We start from the raw sequence: 26,561 nt of genomic DNA on the forward strand, positions 1-26,561 counted from the left end.
TTGTGTACGAGATTTGATAAGTAAGTTAATAAGCTTGGATCTTCAGATATAAAAGTAGGCGACTGTCCTTCATGCGTGGCGCTGTTTTTCCAATTAGGCATGCTCTCTTTCTATTCAAATATATTTTCCATTCGTTTGTGTACCGAAGGAAACACTGATAAACACATGTAAATCATCATCATTTACCCATATATTTTTTATTGGACACTCCGCACGCCTGACGGCTGCGGTAATATTGATTTTTCAGAATTAGAGCACTACAATGACCTGCAAGGAAACAAAAAAATATCATTGATACATCACGGTATACCGAGCAGGTTGTTGAAACTTGTCGCTAGTTCGATTCCTGAGTCGTTCAATCCCTATATTTCACCAATGGCTGAAACGGTATCTAGCCTCCCCACTCCTGATTACTGTAGTTTAGAAGAGTAGGCCCGTACTTATGACGGCCTTGCATCTTGGCCTCTTTGTTTTGAAGAAACAGCTTATTTCGAACATCCTGAACAATGCTGATGGATTTTTTCAGTTCTTGCTTCCGAACTGAAAATTCGATTACGAATGTAAACTCTAACATACAAATAAAAATAAGCAACAAAAATCTGGTCAAAGTAAGAGATCAGATGCCTTTTCAGTATTCTATTTAGCTAAAGCGCGTTCTTTTTCTCTGGGCACAGGGAAGATGGAAGGCCTACTTGCGTAAATGCCTTAGTTGAAAATTCGATAGTTGTCTCTTTATTAAGAGTCTCAGTACCGTTTTGATTTTAAGGAAACGGGTTTAGAAAAAAAAATACAACCTCGACATTTTATTGTATTTTACCCAGCTGGGTAGCCCAACCGACAAACTCAGCTACCAAAAAATGAGCGTGGAACCATGGTTTCGCCGTTACAACTCGGTAATGGACTGCCCCTTCCCTTGTTCTTCAGTAACTATGAATGTGTAAATACAACGTACATAAACTTCGTGAAGTGTCGCTCATATAAATTCGCAAATTCATGTGACCGCAAGCTTCATCATTGAATTACAAAAGGTTATCGCCTTATCGCTCAATTTCTCTGTCACAGTTCCTAAAATTTTACGACGTAGTCAACAATTGCCTTATGATACCCATTGAATCAAATTGCGACTCAAAAATTCACGTTCAGCCTTTTCGTGATGCGAACAGTACTAAAGAGTACACGTTCCTTTTGCGCCTCACATGCTTTTCAACCTTAGTTCGTCCCGGCTTGGACAATACCGAAGGCACCATGGAGACCCACGTGACTTCGAGGCTGAGTGCACACCTCATGGCTTCCCCGATAGTAGTAGAGTCTAAAGAGACTTCAGACGCGGAAGTTCTGACGTGCTCCAAAAGACTTGAACTCTAATATCTAAAAAGATGACATTTTTTTAGTCTGTTCCGACTGTCACACGAGTTAATCTTCAATGAAGAAACTAACATTACTCAAAATAATTATGATACGCCAATTTTTCTAATTCGGCTATAGAGTTCCCTATATTAACGATATTTGTGTCGGGATGGCCTTCAACGTATCCTATAATGATAGACAACTCATCAGAAGTTGGCCTTCCCCCCCAGCCTATCTCTCTTTTTGCTAATGCCAAAAAGCTACAAAAGCGGCTTGAAATATTTAGGCTGAGTATATCGTGGGCTCCGTGCTTGAAAGAACTACTCAAATTTGGAATTACAAGACATACGCCGCCTATGTCGGCCACGCGAAGTCGGTAAGAACAACCTAAAGAAACCTTTTGAAAGTTAACTGTCGGACAAGAATTTGTAAATTGGCCTAGGAGACGTATCATCAGACATCCCGAATCTGTAAGGTTTACACACAAATATATATCCTGAATCCTTACTAACTAGGAACATGTAGTTCAAAGAGACACGCCTGAACTTAGATTTAAGCCAGATTTCAATCCCGAAGAGCTTGTGGTTTGTGTTTGGCGAGGTTATAAGAATCCTATACATTGAGAAACGCTAGAGAAAAATGAAACGGTCAACATAGATCTGTATATGGCCTAATTGATCATCGAATAAACAAAACTGCCCAATAGGAAAGACCCAATAGACAAGGCAAAGTTCGTTTCCCGGGACGATGTTAGGCCACTCATAACAAAGGCCGTCAAAGTCGTCCTGTAGGAACTTGAGTGGGGTTTTTTTTGAACCTATCGGATGCTCCAGACTTTACACCGATAGACCGTCTTTTACAAAATCTGATGAATAAAATTTCCAATAGTACATTTGATACAAAATGGTTTCAGAAACTGTCTGGACGAGCTTGTGAATGCCAGTATGCACTAACTGTATCTTGTAAGGACAAACAGAGATTGTTTTTAAAGAGATTCGCACGGAACGTACAGCTCCGTTTAAATCCGTTTTGTTGAAGAGGGAGTGATTTTTCGAAAAATTTGATTTCGTTAGTGTTACGATGGTTTCAGGAATTTCAAATGTGTGAAACAGAGGGAGGACATAGACGCTCACGTTAATCGCCCCTCGCGCTCCGGTCTCTTTCCCGCTGTTCTTTTCTCTTTATCTGTATAAGTAGCCAGCGGAATAGAGAGGAATGCTGCAAATGGTCCGGCTTAACTGCCCTGTATCCGTCTTGCACTGACAGCGGATGGCTTGTAACACTCGATAGGAATAGCATTCGTGCCACGAACGAGAGTTTTATTTGTGCCCATCGTGAACACCAGCAACAATAACACTGACAACGCTGTAAGACAAGAAAGACATTAGCCGAAAAAAAATTAGGCACTCTCGTAAGAACGCAAGAAGCCGGCCTGCTCTCGTTAGGGGATCTCGAGACGGAAAACAATGAGACAAAGGAAGGAGAAATATGACAGCACATTGACAGTAAAAAAAGAAAGATTAAAAGAGTATTGTTCCCAAGACGGTGTGTTCATTTCGGGACTCGGTTCTACTCAGCACGCCGAAAAGAAATTTTCTTTATTAGCTAAAGCCTAGCAAGCACAGCACCCGTGAGTAACCATGCTATGGTGAAGAAACAAGCCTCCATCAACAAACAACGCTAAATTCATTAAAGTGGGACAAAAAACGTTTTTTCTACACCTGCTTTTTTGTACAGAAATTAGCGGCTGTTTTGAAGAGCGAAATGTCAATTGTTATTTAGGTCATTCCGGTTACCTTCAATAGTTAGTTTATTAAGACTTTTTGCATTTGCTTTTTTTAATTTACTGGCCGTCACAAGCCCTTGCATCTTTAAGACGTTTGTGCTGCTGCTGCTGTTAGCCAAAAATTGAGTTCCGCTAGAGTTCAGACCTAGCAATATCGCTTGACGCACAATTAATATAAAAATGTTCTTCGCGGGATAAAGAAGCAATATTCCGAATTAAATATTAAAATGAAGTGTAATCGCGGTGAATGATGGTTATACTGAATAAAGGAATGATATTTCAAGCGCATGCAGCGTTGCGTTGGAGTGGCTTAGACTCGGAAACAACCGAAAAAAAAATCGGATTTAGATGCACCTATTAATATATATATATATATATATATATATATATATATATATATATATGCGAAAAGGAAGTGTAAGATGATACCCTATAGTGATAATAGCGTAAAAGTAAACATAAAAGGCATGGTAATAGCATAAAAGTAAGTACAGCTCTGTAAAGTGGGCTTGACTGCAACTATCCGTATGTAAATAGAAGTTGAGCCCTGTAAAGCATCTCAGCTGGAAGTTTATTTCCCTTGATTATTTCTGTCTTAAGCACGCTTTGTTGTTCTTTGGATATCGACAGTGCAGCTCAATTCGAGGTTACAGCTTGAAGGGAAGCTGAGTCTTGGTGCTAATGGTGTACAACGACGGTTTTGATTTACTGAGATTGAATAGCGAGTTCTCGTGGTGGATTAGTGACTAACTTACTTGTCACCTAATCTCAGGGACGCGTAATGTTCTAGGTTTGAACTCGGCCATCAACAAACTTCGTTTCGTGCTAGGAGCCAGCCGTCTGTCCGATCGAACGCCTAACGATGAGACCTGACGTGAAACTCAGAACACAGAGATCTTCTGCGGATTCAAGGTCGCGTTTAAGTTAAGTAGTCGATGCATTTAAATGCTCGTGACCGTGATGTGAACGAAGATATAGGCAGTTACCTCTCATTCAACGGTGTCGCGCATGTAGCAAAGTAAATGTGTAGCTGGGAAGAAGTTCTTTGCCCGCTGGTGGTAATGTATAATTCTTACGACAAATCAGAAATTTACTTTTTTAAAATAAATGGTAACATAAAAATGCCGTGTACATATAATGTGGAATTGAGCTCTTTCAATAAATGTGTTAAGGTAGCTGTTTATTAAGCATGTCATCGTCTCTATAAGCGTCACAAGAATGATGTCGTTCACATTTGCTGAGCTATTGGCAAATAGTTTCATTGTATGAATATCAGTAAACGACGCGCTAAGACAGTCGTTTACCACCTGATACCTGCTTCTTCCATTAGCAGACCTCGATTCACCGCCGGAAGACGGAGTCTGGATGCGACAAAAACGATGGCAATTGAATTAATCGGTGAGTCACTCTACTAGTGTTTTGCGTTCCGTAGTTTCCTGTGGTGTATTATATAATATGGCAGACAAAATGACACGATTTAGATTGAGTTATCTTTCAACAAGCTACGGCTTTAAAGTGTCCAGAAAGTTCCTTGCGATTTGCCTCGTCGTCGAGTCATTTGATTAAACGGGCAGAGTAAATACGTCTTTAACATGGAAACAAAGCGTATTTGATCAGTTACATTTTGTTACTGCACTTCCTTTTTCCATCCACTCGTTGCTGCATACACTTACTAGAAGGTTACAAAATATATTTACTGTTGTTATTATTATTATTATCATCACCACCAATATTCGATAATATCATTTTCACTGGTGGGCCCGCCTCATATATTTCTCCTTTGGGCGCTCTCGTGTCTTGTACGGGTCGATGGCTCGGTAGCATGGGAGACCATGACAACGTATAGTGTAACTATGATACCAGGAGCTTTGGTTGGAGTTGGGGACCTGCTGCTTAGAGAAAGGCTGCGAGTTTTGCTTGTGTGTCTCACGATCCTGGGCTTCTAAGCAATGGAACGAAACGAATCCGGCCGATGGTTGGGTCAGGTCAGAAACGAGGACGCGATGCTGCTGCTGCTACTGCCGTCACTGCCGCTGCCACTGGAACGTTGCAGAAATCGAGGAGCTGAGCACCAAGAGGCGACGAGATGACTCTGGCTGCGAAAGTGGGAGCGGCTCTAGAGGCATCTTAAGGTCATTAAAATGCATTGCCTCGTCTATGCCAGCAAGGCGGCCTGTCTGCCTTGTACACTAGCGACTTGCCAGCCTGGCGCGTAGTTACTAGGGCCTGCTGCCTCGACAGTGCTTTTCTGTAGCGGAAGCATCGGCAGCGATGGTGGTAGGATATGCAGAGCCAGCGCATCACACCGAATCTCCATGCTGCTATTGTAATAAAAGCGGCGAAGAGACATGCCTCTGCCGTTGCCCGTATCCTGTTTTTCAGAAATAGTTGCTGATGTCACTGTTTCTGTCCAACAACAACAGCAATCTGACCGGGTGGTTTGTATTCGTCCTACAGTCACTCACTACCCTCCTTGCTTATGCAAAAAAAGAACGAAACAACTACGGCCGGTTCGGGGCATGTTTGAGGGGGCAGCTAAAGGGCAATGCAACTTTGTCTCGCGTACGAGAAGAAAAACGACTAAAGGAAGATGAACCAAGCCAAACCAAGACGAATCTTGCAGCACCGCAACGATTGAGGTGCTTCTGCTGCTGCTAATGTTCTTCGCCATATGTTAGCGCGAAACTTGTGCGTTTCTGACGCTATGACAGTCAGTCAAGCAGCCAGCGTGTTCTGCTTGCCCGAGCAGGCTTTCTACAGCAGGTAAAGATCGACGTAACTCTTGCCCACCCCCGCACTTGTCTTTTGCAGCGAACAGGCGGCAATGTCATTGTAGTCTTGTTCGTTCGTTCGTTTGCACATCATCAACCCCCTTAAGTCGACGTACCTATCTGTATAGCAGCCGCTATCTCACACTTGACCTCACTGTCCATGGGGTATTCCGTCCTGATGTCTTTTTACAGATGGATGTTAGAGGACGAGTACGTAGGTCGAAAGAAATAGTGGGATATCGTGCCTAGTCTCACTGACGCATTTTTTTCTTCACCTGCAGATATCGGAAAGAAAGCAACCGAACGAATGAGGGAAAATAATATATTTTAAACATTAGATTTTGTCTTGACTTATCCTCGGCAAAAGGTTATATCAGGGAGATCATTCGTTACTTAGACGCCGGTCGACGCGATCAATGGGTGATTTGCATTTATATACCGTACTCAAATTATAAATGTATTTGACGAAAAACGTGAGGCGTGTTATTACATACGTGTCTACATTTTGTATAAATAGTATCAAGTAAACACTGCCTTTGTAAATTTCGGTTCTATGGTACTAAGCAAAGATACATGTCCTAGGCGCCTGTAATTCTACGCTGCGTGCCTCAAAGGCCGTGTATCGATTCCAGTTGTTCTTTAATGTAAATTTCCTAGTTTTTTTTATTTGTATATCAAAAATCTATGTACGTGTATAGATTATAATTCTACATAATGCGTTATCAACTGTCGAGTAAAATTTGACCCTGGATTACACAATTATTTGGTTTGTAAATAACGCTAGGGAAAGCATACTTTATATTGTCAATTTTCTTTTACTCAGCGTAACCAGAACAACAACAGCCTGTTTAATGGTGTGTCTGCTTGAAAGAACCGAAGGCTAAATATTTCTCTACACATGTTGTGACCAAAGCACGGACGCTGTTTTATATATTATAGGGTCGCTTAATTTTATTGAAGTAACTCGATTTTTCGATCACTCTGTATAAAAAGAGAATAAGCTCTTAGCAAGTTGTGGTTTTCGTCCGAAATCTTATCTTAAAGTGTAAAGAGCAAGGTAGGTTTGAAAGGTAGCAGAATGACGACCGAAAGTAGGTCGTCGGTGAAACGGGTTCTGTGAAGTTACATCACCCACTAATTATTTGCTTAGAACAATAAAAAATTTTAATAATATGAATCACAGAGGTCGTTCAGATGATTTTTTTACGCCTGGTATTTAAGTATTATACTGACGTAACGTATATGAGGTGAAATGTTAAAAGACCGATAGACTTGGCTAGATATAGTGAAAATATAGTAGAGTTAAAAAGCATTATTTTGTATATAAGGTGCTTTATGTACGGGGTTACGTAAATGGTAAGAAAAAAAGGTAACTTTTGATTTCATTGAAACATCGTCAGCTTATACTATTTCCAAGATCGTAGGCACTCAAATATAAGCTTTGTGCTAAAATACCTTGTAAGGCAATACACAATAGAAGGATGGAATTTTTCAATGTTATTTGTACAGTATGAAAGTTCTTTTATTTAACGTACTTAAATAAATACCTCGCACGTAGTGTCAAACGCTTTCATGTGTGAGTTTATATATCCTTAACGAACTAGCTATATATACGTAGGTTAATACTGATGAGTCGACGCTCCTTTTCAGGTAATTACTTGTGATGCTTTTATACGAAAACTAGTGGAGTAACTAATACTAGATTGTAATTAACCGTTTACAACGGATCAGAACAATGTGACATGATCCGTTTAATAATTACGCTCGTCTGAGATATTTTCTTAAAGTCACAACAATGTCCGATTTTTCAGTTGGGTTATAGATATCTCTTGAGCTGCAAATGTGTGCAGCTCTAGACACATACAATATATGTCCCAAGTTAAATCTATTATGATTTTATAAATCATGACCCAGAAATGTAGTTGCCTATACAGTGACATGGATTCAAAATAAATCAGATACCTACTGACCAACTCCGAGCGTTGTTAGCCAGCGATTGACGCATGGTCATTGTTGGCTTGCCTTTCATTATGTTCTTCCTTCCGACCGACGGCAGCACCAATATTCATTGAGTGCAGCTACTCTCCGATGTCGATCCTGGCCGAATGATTCGCACGCAAATACCTTTGCGACATCGTATAGTCCCATGGGAAGAGAAGTGTGAGTAGAGGACAACGTTCTCCTTTCAAATGTCTCCCCTTCGGCGACAGGTGGTCGTCGTCGTCGTCGTCAAGAGGATTGATGCTGACCAAATGATGACTTCTACGATTGTCTCGAGTATCTCGCTCTGCCTCGGAACTGGTCTGAGCCAGGGGCTCTGGAAGAGAGGGGCCTTGGGCTAAATTCCACTTGACCAAACTACATTTGTCTCTATTTCGTTTTTCTAATCTCATAAAACAGCATGACACAGCATAATTCGATGGATCTGAGAGTCCAGTACAATGTCAAATATTATACAGACGGTCTGCCGCCGGAGTCCACAATTTTGAGTAATCGCTATGCGATCATTTTCGCTACCGAGGGTGTCGTAGACCATTTTACTAAATTGTGCTAAACAACTTAATCAGTTATGTTGTAATGTGGTTTGGAGTTTTGTTGAATTTTGAAAGCGTTGTTCTCTGGTGCTCTAAAGTGGTCATTTGCTATATTTCTACAAGGCTACCAAATCAGGTAACTGTCAGACTTGCCCATTTTGTAATACCTATGAATTTGGGTCTACAAGGACGGTACGTTCTCTTTTCGTCCTCTCTTTGTTTTCTCACATCAGCAGCCATGGGCGTGTCTTGATGGAAAAGCATTCGCTAAAGCCAAAAACAAATATTAGGCCAGTGTGTTACACGTCTGTAGTAAACATGTTCCGTTAGTTAATGCAGAGCAAATCTCATTCACTAGCACCTGTGGCGATCAAAGTGAAGCTGCGAAAGCCTCATCTAGAAACTTCAGTCATGATCAGAGCCTGAGATATTTTCGGGTAACAGCTAGTTAAGTAGTGGGATTACCGATCAGCTTCTATATCATATCTATTTGATGTGTAAAAGAACAGCTGATTTGTATAGCAAGTGTATATGGCATAAAACCTTGTCTTTGTCTAAATGAGGCCCCAGACTTAATTAGCTTAGTATAGCCGTAAGTACCTACGCTCTCATGCGTGCCGTTATATGTAGCGTTAATGCAAAGCTTAATAGATTTTATTTAGGCAGTATTTAGGCAGATCATACCTGTACGAGGATTCCACACTGCAGATTAGCAAAAAGCCCATCGGCTGTTGATAGACTAGGGAAAAGGCGTAGTCTATAAAGGCGTCTATTGGTTTGTGAGAGCATATCACGTTTGAAGACGATTGAAGAAGGTGTGGGTGCCTATTGGAGAAACGGAAAATTTGACCGCAATTGGCTGGCCAAGAGACAACGATCACCAACGTCATCAACACTAACCCGAATTTGACGCGAGCGACGAGTCTACAATGGTGAGAAAAATACCAATGAGCTAAGAACTATCGATTTTCGAATCGGCCAAAGCAGGGCACGCTTCGGCAGCCTATATATAGCCTTGTGCTGTTCGAAGCACAGCTACATGGCCTTTTCATAAGCAAGTCACCACGGACGATAGCGCATATGGCACAATTTGCTAGTAATATCTGAATGTTTCGTACGCATATTTCGTAAGCATTTATTTTCTATATAGACAAATTTTCATCTATGTAGAAAATAGATGCTCATCTATACGTAGGCATATCGAAAGATTGCCCGACTGAAATTATCTAAATATTTGCTATATGTGATCATAGTGCAGTGAAGTATCTGTCGATAATCGAAATAGGTGCTCACAAGGCCTAAATGGTGAAATGTACTACCTGTGTTAATTTGGCAGATTTCTTTGCTTTTTCCTTCTTGCCTTCTTTGTGATGTTTCAAATTCAAGGTTTAAGGACAAATTAAGTTTTTTAGTTGATGTGCCTAATGCGTATCGTATAGCTCGAGGCAAAAATAAGTGGTATTTATCGCCAGTTAGGTCAGCACAGTGAGACCAAGAAGGTGAAATAAGGAGCGTACCTTACATGCTTTTAGAAGGCTTAGAAGGCCAAATATTGTTTCTGTTCTTCTTTTTCGTTCTTGCAAGCAGCAACATCATTTGATTGACTCTATTATTATTAAACGGAAATAGCATTAGTGTAGCTTTGTAACAATAGATTCTAGCAACCGTTGAAATGACGGCAGTTATAATTACTATTACTGGCCAAGCCGTAGAAGAATGCGCGTTCCTCAAAAACGATGACTTTCCAAGGTAAAGTAGTTTGGAAGAGCTCATTCCTAGCCTGCTTTGGACAAATAGCAAGCTTCCCAACCAGCTGGCTACGCGGCTGACCAGTTTTTCCTTTGCTTTTCCCAAAGCCACATTGTGTTTGAAGGGAACGATGACATACGGCGTCTATATTGTACCAAGCGTAAGCAGAAGAGGCGAAACGAGGGTATACAATGGAGAAATACGGCGTTTAGTGTACTTAGTGTCATCATGTGTCTTCGTGTCGTCCGGTACGTCTCTATTTGCCCAAAGATAGGTAGCTCAGCCCGTAATTGGCTGAAACCTTAATTTGCTCCCCGGATTTGCTGGTCTTGACATCGTGGCTGGGGAATGGTATGTGCGTGTGTGATGTTGCAAGTAGCCTTCGATGATTTTGGTAACGGTCGTTCAGTACATGATACAGTTATTGTAACATATGTAGCGGTGCATCATTGTGTTTTAAAAAAAGAATTGCTACGTTTTTTCTGATGACAAATGAAATGATGAAAAAAAACGTACGGGTCAATTTGTGCGGAAGAAATTACATATTTACATTTTTTTTATATTACATTTATATTACATGTTCGTTGAAACAGTTATAGTAATGTATAGAAAGAACATGTGCTGCTTTTGAAATACATGAACTGCGTAAATTGATTTCTAGACTATACTATGCATAATTTTAAAAACGATTCGGTCGGAACCTAATTATCTCGGATGCGAAATGTCTGACTCACTTACCTAGTCACATTTTTCTGTGTAGATTAAGCGCTAATTTATTTGAAAAAATACAGAACAAGCAACGTGTAACAATGTGTTAGATCGCAGCAAGGGTAAAGGGTTTAGAGTGAAACATTGGGCCTGTTGTGCCTGGAAAGAAGAAATCGAACACTGCCTTGAGCTTGTGCACGGAAAAACTATAGACAGACAGCTGGTCTAATTTCAATCTAAATGGAAATCGGTTTTACTACCGAAGTACTTACAGGTCAAGCACTAACTTACTTCTGCATTTAACATAAGACATCAGCGAATTATCATAGTGGTCACATGCATAATATCATAACGCCGTTCTCTTGAGATAATGCTACAAACGTATAAATACGGCTGTTTCTTCTATTATTGATAGAAACGGTTTTTATAGTAAAAAAATCACAATATGCTTAAATAACCAATACTGAAGGTAAAGACCTTGTAAAAAAAAATATAAACAGAGATCAAGAATTGTCTCGAAGAAGACGATTGATTTTCAGATTCTAACACAACAACAACAACAACAACAACAACAGTTGGTGCTGGTATTTATTTTGTTACCTAATATACGCAATTTTCGCGCTAAAAGCAGCAGTAAAGGCAGGCCTACGTCCGCTATTCTAGAGATCCCAAACTCAGTGCAGACCAGGCGTTATCGTGGCGAAAAATCCTATATTTAGCTGGCAGGGAGGACCTTGCCCCTGCTATGTTTTGCTCAAAATCTTATGTAGTCATAACAATTCACTCTTCTATCTGAAAGCTTGAGCTGTAGGCATTTCCTCTGTGATCCTCAATCTCCTTCAACTTCTGTAATGAAACTGCCCCAATGACAAGCTACTTCTTGGCTGAACGCCTCTTTTCCTAGTATCTTTACTAAGATTCACTCGGCGCCTTTAGCTCTAAGTAACGAGGTCTTAATCATTAAACGTTTACGTTTGGCGTTAAAGGATATCCTTGTTTCTAAGTTCGTCAGCCTACTCAATTAACATATAATCATAGATAACTAGAGATTTAATTTAACTATTTGCTAAATACCGTCTGCTACCGATCCCTAGTTTAAGAGTTTGTTTTCGATTCGTAAAATAATGTCGGGTAACAAATGGGCTTTAGTCTGGCATCGATGCTGGACGGTCGTAGCCATAATACCAAACAATAAAAAAGTAATTTGGTCCTTTTAGGCGTATTCAACTAGAAGGCAATGTATTTGCTATCAAACTCACCTTTAAAGGTAACATTGACTGAATATTTGTTTTGTTCCGGGCTGCGAAATTGATAGTATTCATTTAATATGGCTAGGGAACGTTTGTTAACTCTAACATGCATAATATTGGATAAATAAAAATATGCTGTATAAATGGGTTATTCAGTGCCAGCGGTAGGGGGCAAACGTAAATCCAATAACGAAACAGGAATATCACTACTGTTATTTATTCTTCCGTTAATTTATTAATCCCGTTAAGTTAATTTTGGTAATGGATTTCTAAACAGGTACAATCGATTGATTTGGGCGCGTCCGCTTCGAGCATCCTACTCTCCGTTTTCTGTGTTTAAAAAGAGCTGGTTATTTCAAATACGCGCGGTTTGCCAGTTATTTACTTGGCATGGCCACACACAGCACGCGTTCATTTATTGCGCTTCATCCTACCTAATTAACTATCACAGGAACCTTTTTTGGTGTTATTAGGTCTGCTTATGGTATTGGCCACAATAATTGCAAGCCCTATCTCTATGGATTATATTACAATGTTGTGCAACTTTTCCTCTTCTATTGTATTTTATTAGCCATACGGCTGTTGGACTCGGCGGGTTATTTGCGACCGCCCGTGCTCATCCTGTTAAGACAGACCGGGCTAGCGGTCGTCCGTCGGTACTGCAGTAGCGGGAGTGGTATTGTGTTCACACGACTGCAAGCAGGTCTTCTTTTGTTTGCTCTTCGAGACCTCCTTCCCCTATAGCAGGCTGTCTCAATTGCTTAACCTTGTATAACCTCTTAGTCTGGTCCTAGCTTTTAATCTGCTGCGGCTGTCCTCCCAGTCCATGACTGGGAAGCCCATGTTGATCCATGGCTGACCAGCTCCGCTGGCGTTCTACGTACGCGTGTCGTCCCCCTTGCCAATGAACTAGCAGATATATATCGAGCCATTCTCGGCGTCGAATAGCACACAAGCCTGCTCTTCTTTTTGCGAGAAGATCAGTGTGAGTTCTTCTTTAGTCATAGGAAGAATACTAGCGTATTTGTCCGTGTGCCTGAGAGCAGTCCGGGACTTCGCCTTCGCGTTCTTCATAGTCCCCTGCGGCTATCGCGGGTATAGGGGGACCGGGGCCCAAGAAGAGGATCGGATATCTTCTTGGTTACAGAAACAAAAGAGGACTTTCTTGCTTCGGTCCGAGTGTGCGGATCCAAGCCATTGTTTCCCATTCTTTTTGCCATTTCGCTCCAAGGCTTCCCCGCACCCTTATCCTGAGTTGCAGCGCTCTGTCAGACCGCCGCTAACAGCGTTAGCAACAGCATCAGCAGCAACTGCATTCATTACTCTGCCGCTCCCTTCGTATTATCTAGCCAGTCACTGCTACCATTATCAAACTACGGTAACTCACTCCCGTCCTTTTATACCGTTGAGTTATGCCGCCTTATGCGCTCGGCCGCCGACACGACCAAGCAAGAAAGTAGCGCGCTCGCTTACTTGATACAGCCAAGAACGACTGGCACGTACGCCGGTCGAGTCAAGGTAAAAGCAAACCCTTCATGTGCACCGGTCGCTCGTTGTTTACCGTTTATACACACGTCTTGTAATATGCACGAGAGTCAAGAGAAGATAGTGCACATTTACCCACCCTTCGCCCAATACAAAAGCTCTATTTTCTCATATGACGATGACATGACGCGCCTTGCAAAGCGTCCTGCCGTGGTTTCTCAAATGCTTAGCGTCGACACAATCTAGCGACTGGATGGTACTGATGGCGATGACGGTGACGCCCAGCGACAGCGTACTCCTGCTGAGTGTTTACCGAAATGGGAATTGGTCTCTCATCTTCGCCAGGCAGACGCGTCGCTGTCCTTGCGGTGCTGTTATCTTATAGCGGATGGTACTACTACTGCTCCTCTTGTAGCAGCAGCCACGGCCTTCTTACCAGCAGAAGCAGCCGTTTTAAGTTATCTTAGCTTCTCTTCCTTTCAAAACCCTTACTTGTATCAGAGATGCATTTCGTGTTCTCGTAAACGTCACGAAGGCAGAGGCTGCCACCAGTTCTGCTGGTTGAGAGATGGGGCTGGCAACAGCAAAAGAAAAGAGTACATAAAACGGATAAAGGGCGAAGCGTTAAAGTTATTTGAGGGTGGGCAAAATTTTACTCCAGCTATATCCAGTGACGTCCTCCCTAGTGTCGACATTGAGTGAGCAGCAGCTTGCCGCTTGTTTAGGGCCTATTAAGAAAAGAATTTGGCGTCGTTTACCATTTTGTCCTGACCGATCCCATAGTAGACGATGAATCTGTGCCCTTCTCCGCCCGCCTTCTGCCCTTACCCTGGTACGGCGCTATGCCGCAATCTGACGTCGTTGCAGCTCCTTGAGGCGACAACGTCGAACGAACACAGTGAGCAACTGTTCCATCAATGCTGACGTAGCGTCATTGTTTTGATCATCAATCTGCAGCTATAGCACTTGTTCTGTCGACTGCAAAAACAACCGAGTGCAGCCGTTAGGACGCAAAATGATGCTAATTATTGTCGAAACTTGGAAAAAAAATAGTTTTTAAGATTTATATTCAAATCACAAAAAAAGGGCTAAAGACAGGTTATGTAAACAGTACGCGGTGAACAGGAGCTCTGCTTGTAGTATCATAATTTTGCTAGCGGCATAAAAACGTAGAAGTTTTATTTTTTCAAGGCTTTCGACTATTTCTACTGTGCAAACAAGTGCGCTGAATTGTCGTTTTGATTTAGCAGCGCGGGCTCTCCTAACCAGAAGGTCTAGCCGAGGTGTATTTAACTAAGGTTTCTCCAATTCAGATGATTTATAAAAGTAAATAGACTTTATATTAAAGAAAAGATATAGACAAACACTAGAGTGTTAATACACGGTACTTTTATTTTTCATGTCATGTCCACTCCCACTTTTACTTAATTCTAGCCTGTGCAATTTCACTACGATCCTATTACGACTAGAGCAAGTCGGATCTGCTTTCAAGCTCGACGCCCCAGGTTGTGCATTTATATATAGCTCCCAACAGACGTAACTGGCGACTGATAATAGCTACAGATAGTTTTTTGTCACAAGAACGAGCAGTGAATGTTCCCCTAATGAACTTATTCGATTTCTATAGCCATAGGTTTACCAAATGACGAAGTCTTACCTTATTTGCCGAGATTTCGTCAGCAGCTGCCACTGAGACAGAAAAAATGCACCAAATTTTTAAGCTGATGCACCAAACGATTAAGCTAGCTAACTAGAAGACGATAATGGCTCGTTGTCGTTCGCCTTCACCGAGGGAAAAGAGATAGACAAAGCTGGCTATGAACGACATGGCAGAGTTTGCTGCAAAACATCTCCCAGGCTATGAATATGGCGTTCAGTAAAATAGGTACTGAAGAGCAACAACTCTTACATGAAAAACGGGTACTTCTTTCCAACCGTTGTAACGCTCAGGTACCGCCTTAACCGTCGGTGGATGTAGGCTACCCTCATGTGTTATTTGGCTGATATTTACAGAGTTTTTCCACTGTTTTCACTTCGACCATCATCTTCGTTCCTTTTTTTTTTTTTAATTTCTTTCCAAAAAGATAAAGCCTCTTCTTGGATGGAACCACAGAAAACACTACGGTTAACTAAGCCGATCGTTTTGTTTTGCATCTGATGGAACGCAATAATAACTTGTTATTGTAACGGCTCCCATTTAAAGCAAACGATGAGGTATAAAGATATATAAAAATTTAGATATATATTTTAGGGGTGCCAAAAGTATTGACTAGGCTGATTACAATAGTAATTCGCCATGCTATGTTGACATTATTCAGTGTGGTATCAATGCAGGATGGGGCACAAACGAACAAACTTGAGCTTATTCCGCCTATATTTAATTTTTTTTGCTTAGTAAATTGTAAATAAAATAAATAAATTGTAGGAGAAATACAAATATATGTCAAAGGCAAGTTATTGCGTTGCCGGCATTTTCAACGAAACAGTTAGTTATTCAATTAGGTAGGAAAACTAAAAATCCGAGCGAACTATTGGAAAAAGGGGCCATTTTCCTGCTATAACAATTCGACGCGAAAGGTGTATAGTCAAGAAAATTGATGGAAATTGGAGGGAATGTGCTTTTTAGGTTGCTAAGTCGTTAGTAAAAAGCTACATCCTTCTCACAAGCATGAGAGATGCAAATGTTCTCAATAGGCCAAGCCGTGAAGGTAGCTCCTTAATATTGTGTTTCGGATAAGTGCTGGAAAAAATGTATCCGGGGTTTGATAGAAACCAGTCGCCTGCAGTGATAGTTAATTTTAGTGGAAACATTTCAGGCCACCGCCGTGCAACTTTTACACCGTTCCTTGCTAATACTTTAGCAATTTCTGAAACTTTGACCTTCCGATTTTTGAGAGCTTGCATCATGTATTGCAAATTTGAGATAACTCATTTCTGTATTATCATTTGAAAATCACTATATATATATATTAGGTAGGTGAAAAAAAAAAAAAAAGTAATTCCCTTTTTCAATTCTCAATTGCTAACTTATTTTTTTTCTGTGGAGGCAGTAACCTCCCCTGCCGAATTAATTAGTTTGGCCCTTTGCGGCCTTCGCTCGCCCTTTGTGCAAGAAACGGATTTTAAGGCTAGTAAAGAACGCATCCATAGATATGACCTATCTACAGAGCAATTTTCGGATCTCTGTTTCGCATTTGAATATCTTGCCGCCTTAATCGTGCCACATGAATCGGAATAGCTGAAAGCCAGTAAAGCAAACTTCGAAATAAAAATTGGGCTGAAAATTTATTTTTCCTCTCTATAATGTCAGCTTGTTTGATCGGTCGGACGAGTTGAGTTTTCAATTACGACTTGTATTCACAGTCATTCGACGGTGTCTCTAAAGCTTATAGCTAAGTATCTTTTCCATACTCCAGCAAATCTGACGAGTTGTCCACGCTAAAGCTTATTTGAGCTTAGCTGGCATATTATCAAACGGTTAAAAATGCTTTAGGCGTTTACTTTCGATAGATCCGCTAGTATTTATTTGCGCTAAAATGTATGCACAGAGCTTTTCAGGTAGCGGAGCCTCGAATAGGACGTGTGGTTCATGGTCACGTGATTTTTGTGATTGCCTGGTGCATGGTTTGTGCTTCAAACAAAGACCTTTAGCGCTAAAACTTTGAACCCATTCTGGTAACAGCTGTCAGATGGCGCACATTTGTGTTCAGTCCATAGATGATCTACCGTCTATGAGCTTCGCATGTCACATCGAGAAAGTTATCAAGAAGACCGTGTTAGATAAGCCGTTTTTCGGTCATAAGATCTAATTGTACAGGATACTGTACTAAGCAATAAAATAAACACAACACAATGCACGGAACAGGTAGGATTACAGGTCTTTTCATAATTTTAAAGTGCACAGCTAAGACAAAATGTGGTAGTAGCTAACGTCGCTGACTGTTACTTTCATAGCCAGTGTTATATAGAGATTCGAACAATGGATGATGAACAGTTACCCTCTTGACTCCGCTACAACTGCAGATCAACTTGCACATTTATTAGTAATTCGAAGTCAACAGGTTCAGTTTCCTATAAACCTGACATCAACATAAGCAAGACTATAATTATAACCTTCAGCGAACACATAACCGTCGTAACATTACGGTAGGTCAGCAGCAATTATATCGTCTGAATTTCAAAGCGGCCAATGTTATCTCTAACAGATACGGTTTAAATGCATAGTGCATTATCTATGGCTGGAAGCAAAACTTGACATAAGGGCGCCATAACAACTACTCTGTAGTCGCTTTTTTTTCGCATAGCAATAGTGGTAGAAGTTGGCTAGCTTTACTGTTAGTGACAGCAGTTTCGGTTCTTGTAGTTGTCAGAGTCGGCTAGCTTTCTTCTTCCATCTAGCTATCTTTCGAAGAAGAATAGTCGCGAATTGCACAGCGAAATACCGTTTTAGCGGTCACGTCCGAAGCGTTTCCGTTTTCCGTTCTCCTTCTCACTCCCTATCTACCCATCCACGGCGCTCATAGGTGGCCTGTCAGGGATATAAGAAAAAAAAATGCCTCTGGGCCTGTTCAGGCAGCAACTGTAGTTAGCCCAGATACGTCGCTGTTATGAAGCAATACCTTCACTAAGTGATTTCATCTAGTCGCTGTGCCTAGTTTTGTTTTTTTGACAATCGGGTAGAAACCATTTACAGTACTTAGGTACGTTTCGGGCGAAATGTTTGAATCTTCTACATTGTATGCTTGTAGTCCAGCTTTAGTCGTCGTCGTCGTCGTCTTATTCAAGCAGCCGTCCGTCCGGTCCGTCATGGCTTCAGGACGGCCGTTGAGAGCTAGCTCTGTTAGAACTCACGCTAGCCAGCCGCCACCGCGAGTTGGAACAACGGACACGAGTCACGGTGCGAGATAAGAACAAGTGAGGGGAGTCCAATTCGCGCATTCGTATGGCCAATTTCATAATGTACATAGTACACAGACCTATTGGTCGAACGTTGGTTCGATTTTACTAAAACGTAGGGAAACGAGGCGGATGCTCACTGGTTAGCTAACCAGCTAAGCCCAGCGAAGGCCCCCTGAAGGTTGTGACGGCAACGAGAAAGACACGCGTTAGAAAAATCGGCAGCTCGCACAAGCGTACCCTCCAGTATTCTATTGCCTTAAATACTAATAACTTTAATTTACGTGTTCTATCAAAACGAGTCGTATTTTTATAGTAATTCTTCTTCCTTTCCAGGGGCTTGTTAACGGAGCTTCGAGAGGATGGAGCGTTTGCTAAGTGGAAAGGGTCATTTTGTAAGTAAGAACACTAAAACTAAACGTATTCTGAAATGAACGCGGTCATTTGATTAAAAAACTCTCTATGAATTTATTTCTACAGGTATGGCCATTTTCGACTGCAAGACACCTTAAACTGGAGACACCTGCAACAACTGCAGTTATGTCTCTGAGGTGCCCCCTTTTTTAGGTTACTATCTGATTTCCTGATGCCCCGAGAAATGCGAAAGCGCTGAGGATTCGAAAACTATCAGCTTTTGCTCGAAAGTAATAATATTAATACATTCAATTGACAGATGCGATACTACAATAATTCGCAAGAGCCTTCTACGATGGGAGCGAAATCAAAGAATCAATCGTAATGTTCCAGGACATTCATGGCCTGGAATTCGATATTTTGCTAACACTTTACACGATGTTCGCCATTCATCTACCAGATAAATGGAGCTTAGTAGTTCAGGCTCTGTTGATAAGCTTACTCGCTATAAGAATCGTTAATATACTGCCTTAGGCGATCCAAATGCCCTCTTGACAACACCGAAGAACCTATTTGTTGTTACGGGGGGCTCCGAAGAGCCAGATGGTGGTTAGGCTATATGGAGGCGTTAAGCTATACGGATCAGGCCGTCGGTAAAAATCGGTATGCTTGTCTTGGACAGGTATACTACCAAACCTTCAGAACTTTTGAGGCGCATCATATAGGTCTCACTACTTGCTTGCTGCAATTAGAATCTCGGATATGCTATGCTGAACAAGGCCATGGTATTTTCGTATTTGTTACGTCACATGTTGAATTTTTTAATTGAAGCTAGTTGTCAGGGCTGTAGTGCACGCTATCGAGAAGGCGCAATATCGGATGTTTAATAATCAGGATCATGATAAACTTACGTTAATTGTTTATACCAGAATCAGGGAAACCACACGAGTTGTCCAGGGTTCCGTTATTAATTAATTAAGCAAATCAATTTTCGATAGCGGTTCCCTCCGTTTATTACGTTTTCCCCTACCTTCGCAATTTTTTTTTTGTGCCAACGTTATTTGCCTTTACTGTATCTAGTATTTAAACTACCGAGGAGCCGACCTGTTACCGTCGAGGGGAACTCATGAGGAAATAGCAATATGGAGTAAATTTTTACAAACTATAGACGAGTAGTATTTGGAATCGACTGCTGTATAATGTTAGTCCTGCTACATGGGCAGATACTGCAAAATCGAATTTCGCCAATAGAAGAGAAGTTAGTATGCAGTATGTGTTGTGTATTGAATGGTAGCTATAAAGAAGATCGATAAGCTGACTCGGCGGACTATTTGCTGCAAGTCGTTCATAGGTCGTACCAGCAAGCTAACCCGTGCCGTAACAGACGATTGCATAATGTACAGGCAGTGCTTCATTGCCTAAACCGTAGATTTATGAGACTGAGCAACAGTGGCCAATTACTGGCTGTAGACATGTGCGTCTCGGCACACTCCGTCGCGCCACTTAGAAGTAAGCCGATATCAAGCAAGTTTTTTAAAACTGATACAATAGGTGTAATATAAACTGGTATTTGCTTGTTGCCGTCTCTATAGCCGACGAAGTGTTTACTTGGCCGATAGCAAGCGATATTAGGATGAGAGTGCCATTTTGGCTCGGTTATGTTTGAAATAGGGGAGAATGGCCTCGTTGAAGGGGGCTAGAAAGGGCTCCGAGTGGAGTTGGGATGTTTAGAAGGGTAGAGCGGAAATTGTAGCGGAAGTCACGCGGTGACATCGGATGAAGGCACGGCAGGACGGCTTGTATTATTTAATATGGACGTTGTCAACGTCCGTCGTTGGAAGGCTTACAAACGAGGGAGGAGTTATACCAGGCCGAGCTGATTCGAGTCAGGCCAGGCGGTGCAATTCGTATCCGTTCGCTACCTGCTACTAAGTAAGATATAAAATCGTCACACGTCGACATACTGAATGTAAGCGAAACCGTCTGCTATTTTGTTGTGGGGGTCCGAGACAGACGCATACGCCGAATGTATCACGACGAACTCTTACTGCGTTGTGTTTTGTTTATCTCAGCTGGACGACAGCGTAGAATTGTCCAAATGAATGTTTTGTTGTCGCATTCAAATGCCATACTATAAGAAGGAAACTAAAAATAGAACGAAGTTGCGTCTTCATTAACATGCGGACATCATTTCCGGAACCTTGTTTTACTCATTGCCATTCATATCATCATTACGCTCCGCTGTATTAAACTTAATAGTAGGTCGATAAAAGGAAACGCAATAAATTCATATATAGTACTCAGCTGAACCCCACATGCAATATGCATGAGGCGCACCTTCAGTTGAAGCAAGCAAGTATCTGTGTGTGGGTCAAAAGAGCCGAGCGTGTACGCGTCCGCTAAAAGTAATAGGGTTTCTAAATCGTGCTAAGTAAACATTTCAATAAGAACAACTCGTTCTTTCATGAAGTGCGTGAAATCATATGGTGTTGTGGAGTTGAAGAGGTTCTCGAAGAGCTGTTGGCATGAAAAGACGTCACATGAGTCACGAACATTAAGCTATTGTGCGCAAACGTGCGCGTTTATCCGAATCAAGTGGATGAAAAGTTCTATTTAACGTAGTCACAAGCGAGCTAGAACTTAAATGAATAAGCTGATTCAATAGAAAAAGAACTGCCGAACGAATCGGGCCGAGTTGCGTGCCTGAGACCAATCCGAGTTTTCCGCTCAATCCAAAAACTCATAGTCCGTTTTCATATTTTCCTTTCAGCCTTCACGTTCGACACAAAGCAATGTGCCCTTGGCCCTTCACAAGTCGCCTCAAACGTGTCCGTATTAGGGATTTTTTGAAAGAGAAGCCCTGATTTGAGGCTCCATCGGCCGGACGTCTTTTTCGGACTCTCGTCAAGAAGCCATTTGTGACAGATGGTATTCAATCATTGGAATTCTCAGTGTTTGAAATATTTAGTAAACACTTCTGTGAATGGATTCCTTGGTGGCAAAAATCGATCGCACATGCGAGTATCACATAGAGAAGACATCGGTCCTGCAGGCGAAGAAATTATCTTCATTTCAAGTGACGACGAAGTGGCGACTGGACATTCGACCGAGATGGCGTTTAATTGATCTGGGAACAGACTGCATGAATACGATAGATTTCATGTATCCCTGAACGTCAAACTTGTACGCCCAAAACCTAGGAACGAATACCTATGCTTCTACGTTATGCCAAGATCAGTGAGTCACCTCCGTCAATAATTACGTGTAACTATATCGTTTTGGCAGCTGCTCTAGTGGTGGCAGAGCAAAGCGTCTAGCTTTAGGTTATTTAGATTCGAGGTAGGTCACCCTCTCATGGGTGTTACAGCCAGACGGCAGCTCGTCGCCAAGCGAGCCATTGCCGCCTTAGTCAGCCGTCGTCACTTCGCTACGGTTGCTTCCACGTCGTAGTAATTGTATTTAGAAGTAGGAGTGCCGGCCGCAGTAGCATTGTTGGTCATGATCATATGGCCTTTAGACATCGTTGACGTAGCGGCAGTCGTCATGAAGATGGTTTTATTATAAACTTTTCCTACGTCCCGACGCTCTATTGGTGGGTGCGTTGTGACACCGGCGTGAGTTAACTAGGTGGCTACTTCGAAGCTATATGTATACAAGAAGTAGCAGAGTAGGCAAGCAAGGGTCTTCTTCACCATCCGATTTTATTGCATAGAAGGCCTGAACACAGCCCGACGGTGGGAAGTGGCAGTGGTAGAAAAGCAAACTGTAAAAACACGTTTACCGACTGAACTCGCCAAATGCGTTTATCCAAGAACCAAACGATAGTTTACGAGAGTTTTACAATACGCGTGTCACATATAATATAGTAAACGATCAACTATATCTGTTGCTTTTTTTGTCATCGTTCTATATGAGAAATCCTTAACGGAACTTATAGGCAACACGATAGTGCAGTAAATTATTCCAATTAAATTGTTTGTCGGAGAACAATTATTTATTATTAATAGTAGATATTATATAGCGTTTGGTTTGAATTTATGTGAATATTACCCTAACGAGGTTTTAAGGTTTTTACCAATATACGGTCAATTAATAGCCGGAGACGGTAGGATTCACTAAGAAGGACACTAGTCCGAATCGTTGATGAACAACTAGCGGTTTATAACCAACTGTATCATAAACCCTTGGTATGCTTTTTACTAAGTTTGTTCTGTTTGTGTTTGTTATCGTCAAAATCTGAGCCAGGTTCGTTCGTCGACTTCCTAAATTAAAAACAGCTATGTAGTCGCTCTTTTGCGGATAGTGATTATATAAATCTAATATGCATACAGTTGTGCACGTCATTATGATGAAGCTCTAGACGTTTTTTTGAGAAGCCTATTTGCCTATAAGTTTTTTCTCTAATTTCACCTGGTTTTCCGGATACCCACGAACAAAGTGGTATAGTGTACTAAGCCTTAAGCGTCGATTTGGTCCTATCATGTTGGAGGCCGCGAGATATAGATACATGTATAGATCGTAGCGTGTTTCTGATACTGATCAACGAGTGTATGTAGTTAAAACCTTCGAGTAACGTTTTGTCGGCCTGCCATTGTACAACGCGGTATAAAGCTAATCTGCAAACAAAAGATTGCAACTTTTTACAATTGTAAATACCTATTACTTGATATGTTAGAGGGGAACTATAATAGTAGTAACGGCGTTAGTATCTATGATACGGCATCTTAATACCCAAAGCATTACCTATTTTACCATTTGGACATGTCCCATGTCAAGACATATGTTAAGTTCAATTCGAGCCATCGTCGTCGGCTGAATCAGACTTCAACCTAACAAATTATTTGGTCTAATAATAACATTAGCTTCAAAGATTCGTTTATTGGATTTGTTGAAGTGCAAGAGCGGGGCAATCTACAACAAAAACATTCTCTTTCGAATGCGCCAAGCCAGCGATGTCTTTGAACGAAGGAGATGCCTTTGGTTCTGGCCGCTTTCAAGAGGGCTAATATGCTGTTTTAGCTGGAGCGCTCACACAGCAATAGAACAGCTTCGATAAAACAGCTGATATAATTCGTAGACTTCCTAAGAATGCTATATAATAAGGATATTATAGTAAATCCGTTGACCAATTGTAATATGCGTTAGTTAAAATCAGGTCGAATAGTCACAGTGGAGGACCGACGTGTGCTAGCATTCATTGAATACGTGTTATCTACACGCTCTTGTTTATAAAGAAAATTTTGAGTTTCAAAAATGCCGCCATCGGACACCACGTACATTTCATTAGTACACCTATAACAGATTCATTAAAATGAACAGATAATGATATCTCTGTTCGACCAAGATAATGGCCACCAAATCGAACTATCCCATTGCTCATGGCCCTTGTAGGGATCAGACACCCCCGAGTGTGCGTGTATTTTTGTATATATTTTGTAATTATATTCCACTTCAGTACGACCCAGTAACGATGATTAAATATCGTTTATATTCACCTGAAATTGTTTGCACTTGGAATTCATTCGAAGCTCGAGTTGATTCGTTGAGACCCGTGCCCACCGTAGGCTATAATACTAAAAACTTGGAAAAATATTATGCCATTTGTTAATATAGTCCCAGTAGCTTAAAAATGACGCTGTCTAGAGACCTTTTTCTAATTAGAATCGTTTTCGGACATTCAAATGCACACAGTTTCTAAGTGGGACCTCCGTAGCCACAAACTAGGGCTTCGGTAGTAGTGTCGAACAAGCTCGAATCAGATTTCAGGCCTAGGGTCTCAGAGCCTAACATACGTGTGTACGGCAACAAATTTTAAGAAACCAGAAATATAAGCATACATTTATGTTCAAAACATTTCTTAAGTAATAATCTAGGAAAGGTTTAAATATTTCTTACATTTTAAGGTAAATAAATGTCATTTGTACCGATTTGCTGAAAAGCTATGTTATACAATATTCTATTATTCTATAAAACATAGCGCCTTCGGTGATGTCGATTTACGAACTTATCGGACGGCGTTCAAAACTGCATATTAGCAGAAAATTATCTACGTGTGCTTCAGTTTACACGACCCAATATCAACACGCCAAATTTCATTTTTTTCTAGGCTCCCATCTCTGGAAGGGGACAAGATGGGCTTACAAAAGAAAGTAAGTCTATTTTATCTGTTTTCATTGTAAATCTGCCGTCTATTAACCAGACACTACCGTTCTGCCCAGTTCATTGTTAGCCTACTTCTAACTCATCCTTACTTCCGTATGCTTGGTAAATATGACGCGCCAATGGCGTACTTTAGACGGACAAGGCCTAGGTGATTTAAAGAAACACAGCTTTGAAAGTATGCGTTAACACGTATAGAACACATTTGAATTATGTAGGGTAGAAAAAACTGTTTGAATTATTCCGCCCGGAACTAACGGTAACGTTGCATCAAACGGCTGGCCAGCTAATTTCACGCTCTCGGAATAAAGATCACTCTGCTAACTTTATTCAGTGAGAGTGCACTAGTGATGTAGTGAGAATTGTCTTTTTGGGCAGACAAAATGATCTTTATGTCGACCGGTTCGGCTCGTACAAGGATAACCTATCCTGATAGTAATTAGAAACACCACCTAGAGACACGTTCATTTTTTGATACAACATAAGGACCAGGATAGGGCCTTATTTAAGCAATCACTAGTGACACAGCCGGTGCCTCCAGGCCTGTTCCGATGGCGGTACACAAGGCAAAAGACGGCAAATCGTATTCGACGAGCCGACTCGCGACATGGAGCTGCGTTGCGTTGAGAGCTGCTAAACCCTTTATTAGAAACTCACTGCAGACGTACTGATTGAGTGTCTGTATCGATATTCCTGAAAGCCTTTTCTTTAACGGAGCGTACTATTAATGGTTTTATTTTAGGATAGTAGTAGGCAAGGGTATAGGGCCTGAGGAATCAGAGCTTAGCTCTGAACTGAGAAGGCGATACTCATGGAAGTAGTTTTATACCAGAAACAATAGCTATCTCTTGTAAACACCTAGTTGTCTAGATTTTCGGTTTCAAAGGGTAGTTACAATTGTTTTTCGATATGCTGTGGGTGACTCCAACATAACCATGATATATAATGAAACGTTGTACCGTATTAACACAAGGCATACTATGTAGCTACATAAGTATATATCGTTACTACACCAATCTACTAATACTAGATTAGAAAATAAGCTTGCAATTGTATCTTATCGAGAAACGAAAAAGCTCAGACCAATTGGTAAGAGCTCTTCAGTGGGGCGAAACATTTGACCAGCTTTTGATCTATACACCCTTAGCACCCGAGCTTTGAGAAATATTTGCACAAAGTTTTTATCTATTTCACTACGACTCTTAAGCTTGTTGAATGTTATCAAAAATCAAGAAATTCAGAATCACGCTATCGTTTGTAGTTATAAACAAACACCCAGTGATTAAATTTGGCTTTATTTCGGCAGCGCTCCAGGAATTTATCGAAGATCCGTGACAGCACTGAATAAAGCCTTCGTCGAAACGGCAGTTCATTGTTGGTGGGATGAAGCTGAAGTTGAGGGCCGTGAAGAAAATGAGTAGATGTTAAGACATCAGACGAAGGGACAAGTTGTAATGATCACGAATACTTCTCGTCTATGACGACGGTGTTATCCAGGCGAATTTCTTGCTGGTAGTGACGT

The 26,561-nt window shown here is 41.2% G+C and overlaps 1 long non-coding RNA gene across 1 annotated transcript; it reads left to right on the forward strand.

The window, feature by feature from the left end:
• The first annotated feature begins 8,775 nt into the window (after positions 1-8,775).
• Positions 8,776-24,822, forward strand: LOC111267316 (uncharacterized). Its single transcript, XR_002684525.2, has 3 exons — positions 8,776-9,370; positions 18,863-18,921; positions 21,651-24,822. It is a non-coding gene; the product is annotated as an uncharacterized LOC111267316 (long non-coding RNA).
• Positions 24,823-26,561: the final 1,739 nt, after the last annotated feature.

The sequence above is a fragment of the Varroa jacobsoni genome, unplaced genomic scaffold, assembly GCF_002532875.2.
Source record: "Varroa jacobsoni isolate VJ856 unplaced genomic scaffold, vjacob_1.0 scaffold_1168, whole genome shotgun sequence".
Classification (NCBI taxonomy): Eukaryota; Metazoa; Arthropoda; class Arachnida; order Mesostigmata; family Varroidae; genus Varroa; species Varroa jacobsoni.